The sequence below is a fragment of the Callithrix jacchus genome, chromosome 17, assembly GCF_049354715.1.
Source record: "Callithrix jacchus isolate 240 chromosome 17, calJac240_pri, whole genome shotgun sequence".
NCBI classification, from domain to species: Eukaryota; Metazoa; Chordata; class Mammalia; order Primates; family Cebidae; genus Callithrix; species Callithrix jacchus.
In genome coordinates this window covers 36,767,643-36,784,216 of record NC_133518.1, presented here as the reverse complement: position 1 = coordinate 36,784,216, position 16,574 = coordinate 36,767,643, and the positions used below count along the sequence as shown (strand labels likewise).

Sequence of the window (16,574 nt, the reverse complement as noted above, 5' to 3'; positions counted from 1 at the left end):
GGCTCTGCCTTCCCAGAGCTCCAAACACCGGTCAGTAAGGGAACCAGTCCTGTTTACTCTGCATGAAGAGCTGCTGCGCCAAGGCACCGGCAAAACCGCTGCGCCGGCCACAAGAGTCACTATGGTGACCCATGGGGCTCCTCCACTAGAAATCTGCTGGTCCATGAGCGATGAAAATTCATCTGAAAGTGTGGTGTCCTCTCGTTCTCTGAGCTTTCACTGGGAGCTACAATCCTGAGCTGTTAGTGACCAGCCATCTTGGATCTCTCTTTAATCTTCTCTAAAGTATACTGATAAAAAATACAAACATTATTAAGTTGGTATCTGATATGGTTTGGATATTTGTTCCTCCAAATCTCATGTTGAAATGTAATCCCCAGTGTTGGCGGAGGGGCCTAGTGGAAGGTGTTTGGTTCATAGGAGTGGATCCCTCATGAATGGTGTGCCCTTCCTATTATAAGTGAGTTCTTGCTCTGCTAGTTCATGTGAGAGCTGGTTGTTTAAAGAAGTTTGGCTCCTCCCCTGCTCCTCCCTCTCTCGCCATGTGTTGCACTGGTTCCCCCTTTGGACTTCTGCCATAATTGCAAACCTGCTGAGTCCCTCACCAGGAGATGTTGACCATGTTTCCTGTACAGTCTGCAGAACCATGAGCCAAAATGAAACTTCTTCTCTTTATAAATTATCCCATCCTAAGTATTCCTTTATAGCAATGCAAGAATAAACTAACACAATTTCCATCATAATCTCTTAATTTTTTTCCTGTTTGGGGGCAAAAATTTAGAAAAATTAACAACTCTGTGTTCGAGGGGATATGAAGCCCTGGTATGGCAGAGATTGTCTGGGACATAGAGCAAGCTACTGCTGCTGCCACCTTTAAACTTAAGAGCAGAAGGAAAAAGATTAGTATGTAATTAAATAGAACTGACTTTCAGAACTAACAAAAGGCTTAGAAAGATATTCTCAAGAGTCTTAAAGTTGTAACATAAATAAATTTGGCTGGGATATTTTCAGAGATCTCTTGACTAAACTGAGGCAACAGACTAGATTGGTGCCAGTCGTGTTACTTGAAACCAGTCGCCTTCCCTTTCCACCACCATTTTCTTTTTCCCATCACTTTCTGTCAGCTTTTAGTAATAACAAGGAAGAAATGGCTTCTCATTGTCACTTAACTTTTAAAGTGAAAAAATTATATGTATACATCATTCTGTCTCTAAGACCTTCGTTGTTTCATTTTAACACAGAAGCTCAGATTTCCTTTTAGAGTAAGACTTTACCAAAAAAAAAAAAAGAAAGAAAAAGAAAAAAGAGCTGTCCTCTATGTGTGTTGCACATTCTGAATTGTTTTGAAGAAAACATGCAAACTGATTCTGCTCCAAGGTTGTGAAGCTCTTAGGCCCTTGGGTTGCTGATTTACAAGTTGATGTCAACATGCTGTATCTTTTTATGTCTCCGTTTATAATGCAGTTATGCAGGCATGTTAAGCTATAAGGACATCATCATTGACGTTGCAATTCATGTATATGTTTTCTACCTCATTAAATTCTCAGCTTTCTAGCCCAAAGCCATGGGCTTCTGGCCTAGGCTATAGCTTACTCTCATAACATAATGAAAATGCAAAATCACCACAGAGAAAGCTGATGGTTAAAATCTTTACCCCCAAACAGTTGATTTATTGGTATGTATGGCTTTATTGTCAAATAAAATTTGTCCAAGGCAAATTCAGGTAATTTTCTTATTATTTCCAGAATTCCTGTGAGACATCAGGTAATTCTCAAAAGCAGAAATTTTAGCATCCTGTCTATAAACATTTCTGTCTTAAACCCATATAAATGGCACACAGAATAATCATATGGGCTGTTTCTCTACCAAATGATAAAGTTTTAGATTATCTAGTAAATGGATAAATTTGTAATTGATGCTACTTTCTCACTTCTGCAGCTTATAATTTAACATGAAAATTCTGCCCTCTCAATACTACATTATCATGAGGAAATATCTTCTGTGATTCTAGATATTAACAATTGTTTCTGGAATTTTCCCTGAACAAGTGATTAATCCCCACCCTTGACTCAATGCCTCAGACACGGAGTGAGGCCAAGAAGTAGCTGTTGGCTGAAAAGACCCAATTCATTTAACTGAATTAACTGTTACTTGAAATAAAAAATCACTGGGAAAAGTCCACAGCAGGAAAGAACAATTAAGAAATTAAGATATTCATTAATTGTCCTTGCCTACTTCTATTTACAAAGCTATTCATTTGTTTGTTTAAACACACATATCTATCTGTCTACGTATCTATCTATCTACGTATATCTATATTTAAAGAAAGGTAATCTTGTAAAATATTCATGGAGTCTGGATGATCTTTACATGAATTGAAAAAATGTTGAGTTTTTATCATTTAAAAACTAAAATAATAACTCTTTTTACATGTACAAACATGTCAGTGTTACTAATAGACATAAAGATAACTTCGATTTATAATCTCCTCTAAGCAAATATTTTTCTCATCTGGCTGTATGTGACAAACGTTTGTGCTAAGTCTTCAACCTCCTAGTTCCTACTTCCAGCTACAGCATTTGCTTATAATATATTCACACTATGCAAAATTTATGGTATTAACTAGAACTTTTATAGAAATTATCATATACATCAGTGCTAAAACTCTAACCTACCTGAAGAGATAAATTTATCTGACCATTATCTGCCTCAAAATAATTAAGAGTAATTGAGGAAGGAGAGAAGTAAAAAAAAATGGGGGAGATGAAAAGTTATACATCACACGACTTAACTTCAAAGCCATGTAACTTTGATGCACACATACATTAAATAGACTGTGGCTAAATAAATAGAGTATGTTCACAAGGTGGTAACGTTGGCAATGTCCACAAGAACTAAGGCTGTTGAGGCATAAATAATTTGATAAAGGTTCATTGGAAGACAAATGTGAGGATCAACCAGGGAAAACACACCACCAAAGTTGGGAGATTATGACAAGTTGGAAGGTGTTTATCAGAAAGCTTGGAAGGGAAGGAGGACTCCTCATATGGGAACTATTCTTTTTTATTGAAGGGTACAAATACAGAGATTATAATCCTTGGATACAGATTGCAAGATACAGGCTAGAATGTCTACCTGCAACACAGTCAGTAAAACTTTATAATTCAGAAACAAATCAGTGTTCTTTTCAGGTCAGTAGGTTAAGCATTTATCAGTACGTCAACATTTTGAAAGCTCAGGATTAGATTCTTTACTCATGGGCAGGATGTTGTCATGAATCACAAGACCTTCCCAAGGTGGGTTAATTTGGAAGCCTATTTACTTTTAAAGGAAATTGTGAGATGTGAACTGTAGGTTATCAGCAAAAAATAAACCAATGTCAAAGAATAAATCAAATCCAATCTATTTATCTGAGCTTGACCCCTTCAAAAAAAGAAGGAAAGAAAAAAATAATCTTTTGCAGAATGATTCTTCATGAAACATGCTTTTCTTACTCTTTTCTATTTTTTCCATCCTAGATTTTTCCAACTTATTTAGACAGGAATCAGAGTTAAAGAGGACTCTACTTGGCTGTAAATAAAACACCTGTGGATCCCTTTACAGCCAGTATCAACCCCTGATTGCCTAGTGTCTAGTATATCAAGGTCATAGTAGCCACTCAAAAAATATTTGCAAAATTAAAAATGCAATCTGTATCATGGTGAGAAATAATATCACCAACAAATTTAGCCTTTTAGCAAGGTTATCAGAGAAACAACATTATTGGCACTAAAGTATCATTTATCCAGAAATCCTGTCAAGTTTAAGACAATTTTACAAGTGTTGCTTTACAAGAGAAAAAGTTGGTATATGTGCTTAATTTATTTGTTTATAATCAAGGGTATTTTATAAAGGTCACAAAGGCCCAAAAGGGGTTTTGTACACACTTATTTACAAACTATGTGTAGTCTTAAAAAAAAAACCCAAATAATGTTTTTCTTACTCTAAACAGTTTTACCATACAATTATATTTTCTTCTAAAAGGAATTTGAGCTCTGAACTGAACATTTTTTTCTTTTTCTATTTATGACACAAAATAAAGTTACCCAAATTTCATGAGTCTGACAATAAATAGATCTGAGATAAAGTCATGATTGAAAGGGAATACCATTCTTTTTTATAACTCTTGATGAAGTTGCTGCTTTGTGTGATTATGACATACTCAATCTCATAATGCACGAGTTAATATGCTCTTAAAATATTGTGTTACAAAGAAATAATTACATAGGCAGCAATCATTGTAAATTGAATCAATTCCTAATATTAAGTGAAAAAAATAGGGGTCAGATGACTGAAATGCCAATATTTATAATTATAGTGCTTGAATTTTTTATATTGGACCATGTGCAAATAAAATACAAATCATTAGCAAGATAGATTCAAGTCAAGTACTTCATGTTCTGGACAGAGGGTAACACATCTCCTGAAATTGATGTTAATAATAAACAAACAGGAATTCTGCAATCAGCATCTGGCAAAAGTGATGACAGAAAAAGAGCTACCCAGGGATATGTTTTATATCCTAAGCAAAATTTTGGGAAGGGGCAGAGAAGCATGTGCTCACATTTCTCAAAAGTGGAATGTGTTTGTGATTGCTTGAACACCAATAATGGACTGGTTACCAGCAGATGAGAGAGAGAACCCCAGGTTGGAAGGAATTGCTGAGATGCTGCCCCAAACCTAGTTTCCACGAATGCAGTATGAGTTGGGGAAATGATCTCATTACAGGGAACAAATTGCATCTTCTAGAAATATAACAAAAAGTCAGAGTAAAACCAAAGAAACATGGATTCAAGATTGAGTCTCTCTGAGAACTCAGTTACAAATACTTAAATTCTTCTACACTGAAGTTAGGAGTTGTCCCAGACTCTAGAGCAGAAGTGACTTCATAGGTGGGGTGGATGTGAGGAGGAGAGGAATGGGGACAAAGCAGGGTACAGATTCAGAGTCCAGGGCAGAGCACTACTTATCAACTTCACCCTCAACTCCTTTCTTCTTCCCCTTTGAATTTTAAACAGTGACTAGTAATTGGTACTTCATTTAGAGGATGTCTTAAGTCTAAAGCTAATAGCATTTAAAATGCCAAGGCGCAACTTGATATGATGTACCTAGCCCCTTCAAAATGAAAAAAAAAAAAAAATCGCATCCTCCTAAGACTTCACCAACATGCCGTAATTCTGGGGGTGGGAGAACAACTTCATAGATGACTAAATAAATGCTAATATTGTGATGCTATTACTTCTGAATAATTTATCAGAATTTTAGCACCCTTAGGAAATTAAAATAAGCTTTTTAAAAACATATGGGGAGAGAGTTTAAAAATCTGGTTCTTTAGAGTGGGGAGTTGGGGATGGTTAAGGAGTATGAAAAAATAAAAACAGCGAATAATACCTACTATTTGATAGCACAATAGGTGACTATAGTCAATAATAACTTAATTGTACATTTTAAATTATTTGAAGAATATAGGTAGATTGTAACTCAAAGGATAAATGCTTGAGGGGACAGATACCCCATTCCCCATAATGTGCTTATTTCACATTGCATGCCTGTATCAAAATATCTTATTACCCCATAAAGATATACACCTATTATGTACTCATAAAATTTAAAAAAAAAGTCTGGATTGTTCATTCAATAAATAACTCTTGAGGGCCCAGCATTGTGCTGGGCACTGAAATAGCATGGTGAGTTAATGAATCATTAGCTGAATTCAAGAAGCTTGCAATCTAGCAAAGAAAGTAAACAAAGAGTCAATTGCAAGTATTATGATAGAGAAAAGGGCAAATTTCTAGAGAACCAGACATCTGGGCACCTTTTCTGCAGAGTCCTTGTTAGCCAAGAAGATAAAGGAGACATAGAGATGGGGAGTGGGATAAAGAAGAGTATTTTAGGCAGAAGAGGCATTATATGTGGAAGCCTCGAGGCAAAAGAGTAAATGATACATTGAAAGAAAAAAATTCAGTTAAACTAGAACTCAGAGCACCAAACGGATTGGAAAAATACAGAGGTAAGATTCCAGAAGCTGGTGAGACCAAGTCATATTCTAATTTGGGAACCTTGTGACAGGGCTTAGATACCTGCATTTTCTAAAGCAGAGTCTAACAGTTAAAATAATTAAGAGCCTATTCTAAACAAATTTTTCCACTTCATAAAATTCTTTCTTTAAAGGTTTAAACCAATCTTTCAGCGGCATCTTACTGTCAACCACCTTCACCATCACTACATGGCTACATGGGCCTTGGTAAGAAAAGCCAAGGAGCTGGTGGGAATGAGATGCTAGCTTGTTTTTCAGCCACTGTGGTCTCCCTATGACGAGACACCTTGGGCTGTATATCCCTAAGTTCCACCCAAATTATTTCAACAGGAATCTCCAGCTGATTGTGATGCTGTTATTAGAAGATCACTTTGTGAATTACTAACATATATTTGAAATATAAACTTTATGCCTTTAAAAGGAGTGCTTATTTTTAGAGATGTTTTTTCCATATATTTTATCTCAAAATTTAAAATGCAGATTGAAAAAAACAAATACATGTTGAGTATTCCCTATCCAACAAGCTTGGGACAAGAAGTGTTTCGGAGTTTTTTGAATTTTGGAATATTTGCATATACATAATTGAAACATCTTGGGGATAGAACACAAGTCACAACACAGCATTTATTTATGCTTCATATGCACTTCATACACATTGCCTGAATATAATTTTCTACAATATTTTTAAACAATTTGAGCATGAAACAAAGTTTGTGTACACAGATTCATCAAGAAGCCTAAGTGTCACTATCATGTGGACAATCTGTGGGGGATATTTTTGGCATTACCATTCATTCCTGACTCTGAATTTATATGCTACTAATAAGCAATCATTTTCTTACACTTATTGACACATAGGTACTTAACTGTAGAAAAGAGGACACATCATTAATACAGTAAAAAAAATGTGTTTGATACCAGAATGCCTGTATCAGCTGTTAAACAACATCCACAAGCAATGGCAGACTTTCAGTCTCCACCTGCAATTCTGTGTTTACATTAATCAGAAGCACTTGAGGAACCAGAAAGTAGGTCTTCAAGAGCAGAACAAGCATCCTATTAGATGGCTTTTTAAAATGTTTCTTCCAGAGCATCATCTGCCTCATTAACAACTTTTAAACAACTTTTTCATTTTTGTGTCATAGAATTCTTTGATTTTATGACTTATGTGATTTCTTGTTCTGTGATGAACGCATGCTGCCCTAGTCCTTCAATAAGCCCATCACATATTTTCACCATGCCATCTATAGGCACTTTTTCTGCAGTGTTAACAATGTCAGTCATCTTCCTCATCACTGTTATCATGATCACTGGTCTGTTGTGTGCCTGTGTTTTGATTGCAACCTGTCATGTGAGGTCAACTGTAGTATTTTCCACTTGCGGCATCAAATTGGCACTCAAAAGTTTTGGATTTTGAAGCATTTCAGGTTTCAAATTTTTGGATTAGGAATGCTTAACCTGTACGTGATTTTGAAATATTAAGATATAATTTATTTTTCGATCCTAAAACGCTCTCTCTCTAAAATAAAATTGATTATTTTCTTAGGTTTTCAATTTAAGGGTCTGCTCTAGAAAAGTCATTACAAACATTTTTAGTAATAATTCTTTTTAATATCTGTTTTTACTCTTTTCCAAATGTTCTTTTTCATGAATGTGAAAACACTTAGTGTACTCAGGGGATGTATTTCATGTAAATTTTTATATCCAAAAACTGAATTCAACTTTTTATTGATATTAAACACAACAACATCTGCAAGTCATTAAAAGGAAATTCCTTTGGAAAACACTATAGTTTGACTCTACTGAATGATTTTTCACTTGGAATAAAGTCATTCATATGTTTCATGATATTCCAAAAGCAATTATGACCTAGATTAATAAGAATAAATTTTAATTTAGTGTATCAGACAAACTATATTTTCAATAATCAGTGTGTTCCTGATGCCTTTGGACATTAAATTTTATATCACAATAATTATTTTTATCATTGTTATAACAAGTATTATTCTTTTAAAAGGGTACTTCAAAATAGTAATTTTTTGAAAAAAATCACCCCTTATGTCACCAGCTATAAAATAATTCTACATAATACCATCCAATCATTTTCCACAATGAAAAAGATTTTACACAGTTTTACAGGATAATATGAGCACACACACAAAAATCCTGTTTTCTCACATATTTCAATACTAATTTCAAAGATGTAAAGATAATATATATGTATGTAAGTGTATATATGTAAATGTCTATTGTACACATTTACATAAATATAAAAATGCCCTCAGAATATTTAGGTAGTTTGTATTAAAATTGATATGCATAAAATATATAAAATGTAAATTTTAAAAAATTTGTTCAACTTTTTTTGCCTTTTTTCCTTATCAAGAAAATAGTACTAAAAGAAATAAATCACCTTAGTGACACTTCTCTTTTTTGATCTCATTAATATAAGGATTATGATCCTGCTTATACAGATGCTCCTTGATTTAACATAAGGTTAATCTCCATTAACCACTCTAAGTTGCAAATGTCATAACTTAAAAATACCTTTAATACACCTAAACTACTAAACATTGTAGCTTAGCCTAGGCTACCTTAAACATGCTCAGACACCTTTCTGAGGCTACAGTTGGGCAAAACAATTTGGCAACACAGGATACTATGGAGTACCTGTTGATTATCCTCATGCTGTCATGGCTGACTGGGAGTTGCAGCATCACAAGAGAGTATCTTACCATTTTCTATTGAATGTGTTTGGATTTTGCACCACGGCAAAGTCAAAAAGTCAAGTCAAACCATTGGGAACCATCTGTACCTCAATTTTTTATCCCTCTGATTTGTATACCAAATGGGTGCAAGCATAAAAAGAATAAGGAGATTTAAAGAGAATATTAATTATCTTCATTTTCTACAACAGCAGAAGTATGTGTCACTTCAGGAAATCATTCAGTTGTTCTACAGGAAGTTGCTTAACTTCAGGAAGTATTAAGAAATGATCTAAACCAAAATCTTGTTCGTGTGTACAGTACTCAGACATTCTGAAGTCTTTCTTGAAATCCTTTGTAGTCTTTGACTTGAATTCATTTCATTGACCAGTCAAAAGTTAATACACATTTTAATTTTGGACTAATAAATGTAGGGTTGGACTAAGGCAAAAGAGAAATATTCCCATAATTCAGAATTTGATCTCAAGGTAATACAAACATGAATATCCCATCCATGGAAACATACATTATTCTATTTTTAAATAACTAGAGTCCTTTTTAACCATATTTTGAAGTGTTAATAGTTGTCATTGTGGGGAAGGGGACCATTGTTTCTTCTCCAAGCCTGAATAGCAAATATAGGAAAAAATTATGTATATGATAAAGGCAATTATATACATATAATTACAGTAAACAGTGGCCAACACACAATATATTATTTATGTCATTTCTGTGACATAATTATATTTTAAAATATATACATTTATGTTTATATATAATATGTAACATCCATATCTATCTATATACCATCCATTATGAAAAATAAACTTTTTTATAATTATTCTACCATGGACCAACAGTGACCACTATTTTTTTAAGTTTTATTTCTTACTTAAAGCTTCTAGAAAAGAGTTATTGTGCACCCTCTTTTCTTTTCATTTTTCAAAGGAAAAAGAACAAAACTGCTTTTATGAAAAGTGAGAAGTGTTTCATTTTAGCTAAGCATGGCAGATTTTCATAACAACACCACCATCTGCTGAAATTTAAGAATACTGTTGCCAAAATTTTGGAAGCCCCAGGTTGCATTTGTAATTACAACTATTGGCCTAAAGTGGTTTTTATTATATACTTTTTAACAGCACTAAGTGACTATTTCCAAAGAGAAGTTTACTGGTAGGTGCAATCTCTCCCACCTTACAAGTCACACAAACTGAGAAAAATATAAAACCTATCTATTTCACTGAAGACTTCTCCCCTCATATCTTGTATCATTTTTTTTTTATTTCCTTAAGTTGGACTTCACCTTTCTCAGGTGTCTCCTTGATTAGCTTAATAATCAACATTCTGAATTCTTTTTCTGGCAAATCAGGGATTTCTTCGCTGTTTAGATCCATTGCTGATGAGCTAGTGTGATTTTGGGGGTTTGTTAGATAATCTTGTTTTATCATATTACTACAATAGTTTTTCTAGTTTCTTCTCATTTGGGTAGGCTGTGTCAAAGGGAAGGTCTGGGGCTCAAGGCTACTGTTCAGATTCTTTTATTCCATGGGGTGCTCCCTTGATATAGTAGTCTTGCCCTTTTCTTAGGGATGTGGTGTGGCTTCCTGAGAACTGAACTATAGTGGTTTTTATTTCTCTTCTTAATCTAGCCACCCAGCAGGGCTACCAGGCTCTGGGCTGGTACTGGGGGGCTTCTGCACAGGGTCCCATTACATGAACCGTCTTCAGGTCTCTCAGCCATGGATACCAGCACCTGCTCAAGTGATGGTGGCAGGGAAGTGAAATGGAGTTTCACTGACACTATTGCACAAGATAGAAAAATAGGGAACCTTTCCTAGTTTATTCTATGAAGCCAGTGTCACCCTAATGCCAAAACCAGGAAAGGAAATAACAAAGAAAGAAAACTCAGACCAATATCACCCACAAATGTAGATGCAAAAATCCTTAACAAAATACTAGCCAACCAAATCCAACAGCAAATCAAAAAGATAATCCACCACAATCAAGTGGGTTTCATATCAGAGATGCAGGGACACAGGGATGCAGGGATGCTTTAACATAGACAAGTCAATAAATGTGATATACCACATAAACAGAATTAAAAACAAAAATCACATGATCATTTCCATAGACACAGAAAAGGCATTTAACAAAATCCAGCATCACTTTATGACTAAAACCTTCAGTAAAATTGGCATACAAGGAACATACCTCAATGTATTAAAAGCCATCTATGACAAACCCACAGCAAACATAATACTGAATGGGGAAAAGTTGAAAACATTCTTTCTAAGAACTGGAACAACATAAGGATGACCTCTTACCATTTCTATTCAATGTAGTACTTCTATTCAACCCAGTCCTAGACAGAGTATCAGACAAGAGAAAGAAAAAATGGGATCCAAATTGGTAAAGAAGTCAAACTGTCACTGTTTTCTGACGATTTAATCATGTACCTAGAAACCCTAAAGACTCCTCCAAAAAGCACCTAGAGCTGATAAATGAATACAGCAAAGTTTCAGGATATGAAATTAATGTACACAAATCAGTAGCTCTGCTATACACCAACAGCAACGAAGCTGAGACTCAAGAACTCAACTCCTTTTAAAATAGCTGCAATAAAATACTTAGGAATATACCTAAACAAAGAGGTGAAAGACCTCTACAAGGAAACCTACAAAACACCGCTGAAAGAAATGATAAATGAAACGAACAAATGGAAACACATCCCATACTCATTGATGGGTAGAATCAATATCGTGAAAATGACCATACTGTCAAAACCAATTTACAAATTCAAAGCAATTCCCACCAAAATACCAACATTGTTGTTCACAGAACTAGCACAAACAATCCTAAAATTTATATGGAACAATAAAAAAAAGCCTCATAACCAAAGCAAACTAAGCAATAAGAACAAATCTGGAGGCAGATTACCAGACTTCAACCTATACTACAAGGCCATAGTAAAGTAAACAGCATGATACTGGTATAAAAATAGGCACATAGACCAATCGAACACAATAGAGAACCCAAAAATAAACCCAAATACCTAGAGCCAACTGATCTTCAACAAACGGTGCCAATTGGCAAGCCACATGTCAAAGAATGAAACTGGATCCTCATCTCTCACCTAACAGAAAAATCATCTCAAGATGGATCAAGGACTTAAATCTAAGACCTGAAACCATAAAAATTATAGAAGATAACTTGAAAAACCCTTCTAGACATTGGCTCAGGCAAAGACTACATGATCGAGAACTCAAAAGCATATGCAACAACAAAAAAGATAAATAGTTGGGATTTAATTAAACTAAACAGCTTCTGCACAGCAAAAGGAACAGTCAAAAGGGTAAACAGACAACCCACAGAGTGGAAGAAAATCATCACAATCTATATATCTAAGGAACTAATATTCAGAATCTACAATGAACTCAAACAAATTAGCAAGAAAAAAACAAACAGTCCCATCAAAAAGTGGGCTAAGAATATGAATACACAATTCTCAAAAATAGATATACAAATGGCCAACAAACATATGAAAAAGTGCTCAACATCACTAATTATCAGGGAATGCAAATCAAAACCACAATGCAATACCACCTTACTCCTGCAAGAATAGCCATAATAAAAAAAAAAATAGATGTTGGCATCGATGCAATGAAAAGAGAACACTTCTACACTGCTGGTGGGAATGTAAACTAGTACAACGATTATGGAAAACAGTGCAGAGGTTCCTTAAAGAACTAAAAGTAGAACTACCATTTGATCCAGCAATTCCACTACTAGGTATCTACCCAGCGGAAAATAAGTCATTATACAAAAAAGACGTTTGCACATACATGTTTGTAGCAGCACAATTCACAATTATAAAAATATGAACCAGGCCGGGCGCAGTGGCTCACACCTATAATCCCAGCACTTTGGGAGGCCGAGGAGGGTAGATCATGAGGTCAAGAGATCGAGGCCATCCTGGTCAACGTGGTGAAACCATATCTCTACTGAAAATACAAAAATTAGCTGGGCATGGTGACACACTCCTGCAGTCCCAGCTACTCAGGAGGCTGAGGCAGGAGAATTGCTTGAACCCAGGATGGGGAGGTTGCATTGAGCCGAGATTGCGCCATTGCACTCCAGCCTGGGTAACAAAAGCAAAACTCCATCTCAAAAGAAAAAGAAAAAGAAAAAAAAAATGAACCAGCCCAAGCCCACCAATCAATGAATGGATAAAGAAATTGTGACATATATGTATATACAATAGAATACTACTCAGTCATAAAAAAAGGAACAAATTAATGTCATTTGCAGCAATCTGGATGGAACTGGAGACTATTATTCTAAGTAAAGTGACTCAGGAATGGAAAACCAAATATTGTATGTTCTCACTCATAAGTGGGAGTTAAGCTATGAGGGTGCAAAGGCATAAGAATGATACAATGGGTCAGGTACGGTGGCTCATGCCTGTAATCCCAACACTTATGGAGGTCGAGGTGGGTAGATCACAAGATCAAGAGATCTAGACAATCCTGTCCAACACGGTGAAACCCCGTCTTTACTAAAAATACAAAAAATTACCTGGGCGTGGTGGCACTCACCTGTACGTGGGATGCTGAGGCAGGAGAATCGCTTGAACCTGGGAGGCAGAGGTTGCAGTGAGCCGAATTCACACCACTGCACTCCAGCCTGGCAACAGAGCAAAAAAAAAAAAAAAAAGATGAAGAAGAAGAGGGATACAATGGACTTTGAGGACTCAGGAAACAGGAAAGGGTGGGAGGTGGGTGAGGGATGAAAGACTACAAATTGGGTTGAGTATATACTGCTTGGGTGATGGGTGCACCATAATATTACAAATTACCATTACACAATTACTCATGTAACCAAATAGCACTTGTTCACCAAAAACCTATGGAAAAAAATTTAAATAAAAGTATAACTTTAGGGGTTTTTTTTCTTTAGTTTTTTGGGTTCCCACCCCCATTTACAAATATGCAAAATGATTCATTCATTCAACAAATAGCAGTTAATAATCAGTAACTGTTGTAACTGTTGGCCACATGCTAAGAAATATGCTACACATTAAAGACATACAGTTAAAATATTAGTCTCTAGGTCTTAAGTCTATTAGGAGACCGAGACCCAAATAAGAGCTGCATTAAAACATGGGAAGTGCCATCACCCAATTCTGGTCAGAGCTAGAGGCTCCAACACAGAGCCTTTTCTCTCTGTCAGTCTCGGTGTCCCCTGGGTGTAAGTATTTAGGGGAGTGGGGTTTTCTGAGGAAAAGATGCATATCTTGAATCTCGACATTTGAGTTGGAATTATCCAGGCAGATAAGACGAGAACAAATAAATGTTTAAGAGTTTGGCAAGTAAGATTTGGAAACAAGCTTTCCACACCACAATCACTTGTGTTTATTCATAACTTTAGTTTTTCATTCTTTCATTCACTCAGCAGATGTTTCTGACCAACATCAGAAGCAAGGCCAGGAAAAAGATTATAATATTATAAAATAAATAACTGCAATGCATATAACTATGATAAAAATTTGTACAGTAAGGACATTCATTCATTTATTCAACTAGAACTCAGGAAATGTCCAGGCACAGGAGATAAGATGACATCATCCATGCCTTCAAGGAACAGGAAAAACACAAATTTGAATAGTCATGTAGTAATAATCTCATCTAACTCTGCACAAAGGGGAAACACTGAAATGACTGTCATGCCAGGCTCTGCTCCTTGGAGAAATGGTTAGCTGCAAAGATTGTGTTACACAAGTTTGCATACACTACTACCTAGATAAAATAGAAGGATTGATGGTTATCATTTAGTTAGCGCAAAATAATTGCTGTTTTGGCCTTACAAAAAAAAGTCAAAAACCGCAATTTTTTTTAAATTTTTTATTGCATTTTAGATTTTGGGGTACATGTGCAGAACATGCAAGACAGTTGCATAGGTACACACATGGCAGTGTGTTTTGCTTCCTTTCTCCCCTTCACCCACATTTGGCATTTCTCCCCAGGCTATCCCTCCCCACCTTCCCATCCTGCTGGCCCTCCCATTTTACCCCCTATAGACCCCAGTGTTTAGTACTCCCCTCCCTGTGTCCATGTGTTCTCATTTTTCATCAACCGCCTATGAGTGAGAATATGAGGTATTTCATTTTCTGTTCTTGTGTCAGTTTGCTGAGAATGATGTTCTCCAAATTCATCCATGTCCCTACAAAAGACACAAACTCATCATTTCTGATTGCTGCATAATATTCCATGGTGTATATGTGCCACATTTTTCCAATCCAGTCTATCATCAATGGGCATTTGGGTTGATTCCAGGTCTTTGCTATTGTAAACAGTGCTGCAATGAACATTCGTGTGCATGTGTCCTTATAGTAGAAAGAATTATAGTCCTTTGGATATATACCCAGTAATGGGATTGCTGGGTCAAATGGAATTTCTATTTCTAAGGCCTTGAGGAATCGCCATACTGTCTTCCACAATGGTTGAACTAATTTACACTCCCACCAACAGTGTAAAAGTGTTCCTTTTTCTCCACATCCTCTCCAGCATCTGTTGTCTCCAGATTTTTTAATGATCGCCATTCTAACTGGCGTGAGATGGTATCTCAATGTGGTTTTGATTTGCATCTCTCTGATGACCAGTGACGATGAGCATTTTTTCATATGATTGTTGGCCTCATATATGTCTTCTTTTGTAAAGTATCTGTTCATATCCTTTGCCAATTTTTGAATGGGCTTGTTTGTTTTTTTCTGTAAATCTGTTTGAGTTCTTTGTAAATTCTGGATATCAGTCCTTTGTCAGATGGGTAAACTGCAAAAATTTTTTCCCATTCTATTGGTTGTCTATTCACACTAGTGACTGTTTCTTTTGCCGTGCAGAAGCTGTGGAGTTTGATTAGGTCCCATTTGTGTATTTTGGCTTTTGTTGCCAATGCTTTTGGTGTTTTGTTCATGAAGTCCTTGCCTACTCCTATGTCCTGGATGGTTTTGCCTAGATTTCCTTCTAGGGTTTTTATGATGCCAGGTCTTATGTTTAAGTCTTTAATCCATCTGGAGTTAATTTTAGTATAAGGTGTCAGGAAGGGGTCCAGTTTCGGCTTTCTGCACATGGCTAGCCTGTTTTCCCATCAACCTAATAACTTGAGAGCCACAGTCATAGAGACAAAAGCTGAGTCCAATTTCCACACTAGTTGTGTAGCTGTGGGAAAGTTCATTGATCTCCTGGTTTCAGTTTTCTATATTGTCAAATGGGAATGATAATAGTTCCTGCCTCATTTGGTTATTGTGAAGTTAAATTAACTTATTAATGGAAAGTTCTTAGCATAGTACCAGGTTCAGCAGGTTCTTGGTAAATGTTGGCTATTTCTCCTCTCTTTTCTCCTCATTTTCTTTTTACCTTAGTAATTCAGCTAGTCAAGACTGACCAGAGAGAAACCATATGCAAAAGTACAGAAGTGTGAATTAATCCACCATGGGCTTGGAGAGGGAACTACAAGTGATTAGATATCTAACTAGTCAGTCATTCTGTCAGTCTGTGTCAATATTGATGCCAGTCTATAGATACTGAATGCCTATTTTGTATCAAGCACATCCTCAGTTGCCCTAATGTGTCCTGGGCGCTGTTATTGAAGAATGGGCAGGATAGAGAGAACCAAATCCACGAGTAGTCGATTTTGCCTCATTAGGAATTTGCTGAGAAAGCTGTCATAGGAAAACTCAAGTTTGACCCCTTTAATAGAAAAGTTGACAGCTCAGCCATTGTCTGTTTTGGGGACTG

At 35.9% G+C, this 16,574-nt stretch overlaps 1 long non-coding RNA gene across 4 annotated transcripts in view; it reads right to left on the bottom strand.

The window, feature by feature from the left end:
* Positions 1–16,574, bottom strand: part of LOC144579906 (uncharacterized) — a 535,694-nt gene that overhangs the window by 101,988 nt on the left and 417,132 nt on the right. For all 4 annotated transcript variants that reach the window (XR_013528563.1, XR_013528565.1, XR_013528564.1 and 1 more), the window contains exon 4: positions 13,377–13,464. This is a non-coding gene — a long non-coding RNA (uncharacterized LOC144579906). The remainder of the gene's footprint in view (positions 1–13,376; positions 13,465–16,574) is intronic.